We start from the raw sequence: 4,562 nt of genomic DNA on the forward strand, positions 1-4,562 counted from the left end.
CATGAGACGGCCGACAAACAATTAGTACCGGTCCAGACATCTCAAAAACACCGTCAGGGGTTTTAAAACGCCCGTTTACTTTAGTCGGTCGACACAGACAGGGACACTGAATCCAGTGTCGACGGTGAATAAACAAACGTATTCCTTATTAGGGCCACACGTTAAGGGCAATGAAGGAGGTGTTACATATTTCTGATACTACAAGTACCACAAAAGAGGGTATTATGTGGGATGTGAAAAAACTACCGTAGTTTTTCCTGAATCAGATAAATTAAATGAAGTGTGTGATGATGCGTGGGTTCCCCCCGATAGAAAATATGGGCGGTATACCCTTTCCCGCCAGAAGTTAGGGCGCGTTGGGAAACACCCCTTAGGGTGGATAAGGCGCTCACACGCTTATCAGAACAAGTGGCGGTACCGTCTATAGATAGGGCCGTCCTCAAGGAGCCAGCTGACAGGAGGCTGGAAAAATATCATAAAAAGTATATACACACATACTGGTGTTATACTGCGACCAGCGATCGCCTCAGCCTGGATGTGCAGAGCTGGGGTGGCTTGGTCGGATTCCCTGACTAAAAATATTGATACCCTTGACAGGGACAGTATTTTATTGACTATAGAGCATTTAAAGGATGTATTTCTATATATGCGAGATGCACAGAGGGATATTTGCACTCTGGCATCAAGAGTAAGTGCGATGTCCATATCTGCCAGAAGATGTTTATGGACACGACAGTGGTCAGGTGATGCAGATTCCAAACGGCACAAAGGTGTATTGCCGTATAAAGGAAGAGGAGTTATTTGGGGTCGGTCCATCGGACCTGGTGGCCACGGCAACTGCTGGAAAATCCACCGTTTTTACCCTAAGTCACATCTCTGCAGAAAAAGACACCGTCTTTTCAGCTTCAGTCCTTTCGTCCCTATAAGAGTCATATCTGCCCAGGGATAGAGGAAAGGGAAGAAGACTGCAGCAGGCAGCCCATTCCCAGGAACAGAAGCGTTCCACCGCTTCTGACAAGCTCTCAGCATGACGCTGAGACCGTACAGGACCCCTGGATCCTACAAGTAGTATCCCAGGGGTACAGTTTGGAATGTCGAGACGTTTCCCCTGCGCAGGCTCCTGAAGTCTGCTTTACCAAGGTCTCCCTCCGACAAGGAGGCAGTATGGGAAAAAATTCACGAGCTGTATTCCCAGCAGGTGATAATTAAATTACCCCTCCTACAACAAGAAAAGGGGGTATTATTCCACACTATATTGTGGTACTGAAGCCAGAAGGCTAGGTGAGACCTATTCTAAATCTAAAAAAACTTGAACACTTACAAAGGTTCAAATCAAGATGGAGTCACTCAGAGCAGTGATAACGAACCGGGAAGAAGGGGACTATCTGGTGTCCCGAGACATCAGGGATGCTTACCTCCATGTCCCAAATTTGCCCTTATCACTAAGGGTACCTCAGGTTCGTGGTACAGAACTGTCACTATCAGTTTCAGACGCTGCCGTTTGGATTGTCTACGGCACCCCGGGTCTTTACCAAGGTAATGGCCGAAATGATGGTTCTTCTTCGAAGAAAAGGCGTCTTAATTATCCCTTACTTGGACGATCTCCTGATAAGGGCAAAGTCCAGGGAACAGTTGGAGGTCGGAGTAGCACTATCTCGGATACTGTTACAACAGCAGGGGTGGATTCTAAATATTCCAAAATCGCAGCTGATCCCGACAACAAGTCTCCTGTGCTTAGGGATGATTCTGGACACAGTCCAGAAAAAGGTGTTTCTCCCGGAAGAGAAAGCCAGGGAGTTATCCGAGCTAGTCAGGAACCTCCTAAAATCAGTGCATCATTGCAAAAGGGCCATGGTAAAAAAAATGGTGACTTCCTTCGAAGCAATTCCAGTCGGCAGATTTCATGCAAGAACTTTTCAGTGGGATCTGCTGGACAAATGGTCCGGATCGCATCTTCAGATGCATCAGCGGATAACCCTATATCCAAGGACAAGGGTGTCTCTCCTGTGGTGGTTACAGAGTGCTCATCTTCTAGAGGGCCGCAGATTCGGCATTCAGTTTTGGATGTTGGTGACCACGGAGGCCAGCCCGAGAGGCTGGGGAGCAGTCACACAAGGAAAAAATTTCCAGGGAGTGTGATCAAGTCTGGAGATTTTTCTCCACATAAATATAGCTAAGGGTAAATTTATAATGCTCTAAGCTTAGCAAGACCTCTGCTTCAAGGTCAGCCGGTATTGATCCAGTGGGATAAAACATCACGGCAGTCGCCCACGTAAATAGACAGGGCGGCACAAGAAGCAGGAGGGCAGTGGCAAAAACTGCAAGGACTTTTCGCTGGGCGGAAAATCATGTGATAGCACTGTCAGCAGTGTTTCATTCCGGGAATGGAAACTGGGAAGCAGACTTCCTCAGTAGGCACGACCTCCACCCGGCAGAGTGGGAACTTCATGGGGAAGTTTTCCACATAATTGTAAACCGTTGGGAATTACCAAAGGTGGACATGATGGCGTCCCGTCTGAACAAAAAACGGGACAGGTATTGCGCCAGGTTAAGAGACCCTCAGGCAATAGCTGTGGACGTTCTGTTAACACCGTGGGTGTACCAGTCGGTGTATGTGTTCCATCCTCTGCTTTTCATACCTAAGGTACTGAGAATTATAAGACGTAGAGGAGTAAGAACTATACTCATGGCTCCGGATTGGCCAAGAAGGACTTGGTACCCGGAACTTCAAGAGATGCTCACAGAGGACTTATGGCCTCTGCAGCTAAGAAGGGACTTGTTTCAGCAAGTACCATGTCTGTTCCAAGACTTACCGCAGCTGCGTTTGACGGCATGGCGGTGGAACGCCGGATCCTAAGGGAAAAGGCATTCAGGAAGAGGTCATTCCTACCCTGGTCAAAGCCAGAAAGGAGGTGACCGCACAACATTATCACCACATGTGGCGAAAATATGTTGCGTGGTGTGAGGCCAGGAAGGCCCCACGAAGAAATTTCAACTCGGTCGATTCCTGCATTTCTTGCAAACAGGAGTGTCTATGGGCCTCAAATTGGGGTCCATTAAGGTTCAAATTTCGGCCCTGTCGATTTTTCTTCCAGAAAGAATTGGCTTCAGTTCCTGAAGTCCAGAAGTTTGTCAAGGGAGTATTGCATATACAACCCCCTTTTGTGCCTCCAGTGGCACTGTGGGATCTCAACGTAGTTCTGGGATTCCTCAAAACACATTGGTTTAAAACCAGTCAAATCTGTGGATTTGAAGCATCTCACATGAAAAGTGAACATGCTCTTGGACCTGGCCTGGACCAGGCGAGTGTCAAATTGGTGGTTTTTTTCTCAAAAAAGCCCATATCTGTTTGTCCATTCGGACAGGGCAGAGCTGCGGACTCGTCCCCAGTTCTCTCCCTAAGGTGGTGTCAGTGTTTCACCTGAACCAGCTTATTGTGGTGTCTTGCGCCTACTAGGGACTTGGAGGACTCCAAGTTGCTAGATGTGGTCAGGGCCCTGAAAATATAGGTTCCAGGACGGCTGGAGTCAGGAAAACTGACTTGCTGTTATCCTGTATACACCCAACAAACTGGGTGCTCTTGCTTTTAAGCAGACTTTTGCTAGTTGGATGTGTAATACAATTCAGCTTGCACATTCTGTGGCAGGCCTGCCACAGCCAAAATATGTAAATGCCCATTCCACAAGGAAGGTGGCCTCATCTTGGGCGGCTGCCCGAGGGGTCTCGGCTTTACAACTTTGCCGAGCGGCTATTTAGTCAGGGGCAAACACGTTTGTAAAATCCTACAAATTTGATACCCTGGCTAAGGAGGACCTGGAGTTCTCTCATTCGGTGCTGCAGAGTCATCCGCACTCTCCCGCCCGTTTGGGAGCTTTGGTATAATCCCCATGGTCCTTTCAGGAACCCCAGCATCCACTAGGACGATAGAGAAAATAAGAATTTACTTACCGATAATTCTATTTCTCTATCGTCCTAGTGGATGCTGGGGTTCCTGAAAGGACCATGGGGAATAGCGGCTCCGCAGGAGACAGGGCACAAAAAGTAAAGCTTTTTCAGATCAGGTGGTGTGCACTGGCTCCTCCCCCTATGACCCTCCTCCAGACTCCAGTTAGATTTTTGTGCCCGGCCGAGAAGGGTGCAATCTAGGTGGCTCTCCTAAAGAGCTGCTTAGAAAAAGTTTAGCTAGGTTTTTTATTTTAGTGATTCCTGCTGGCAACAGGATCACTGCAGCGAGGGACTGAGGGGAGAAGGAGTCAACTCACCTGCGTGCAGGATGGATTGGCTTCTTGGCTACTGGACATCAAGCTCCAGAGGGACGATCACAGGTACAGCCTGGATGGTCACCGGAGCCGCGCCGCCGGCCCCCTTGCAGATGCTGAAGTCAGAAGAGGTCCAGAATCGGCGGCTGAAGACTCCTGCAGTCTTCTAAAGGTAGCGCACAGCACTGCAGCTGTGCGCCATTTTCCTCTCAGCACACTTCACACGGCAGTCACTGAGGGTGCAGGGCGCTGGGAGGGGGGCGCCCTGGGAGGCAAATGAATACCTATAAAGGCTAAAAATAC

Source organism: Pseudophryne corroboree, chromosome 8, assembly GCF_028390025.1.
Source record: "Pseudophryne corroboree isolate aPseCor3 chromosome 8, aPseCor3.hap2, whole genome shotgun sequence".
In the NCBI taxonomy this organism is placed as follows: domain Eukaryota; kingdom Metazoa; phylum Chordata; class Amphibia; order Anura; family Myobatrachidae; genus Pseudophryne; species Pseudophryne corroboree.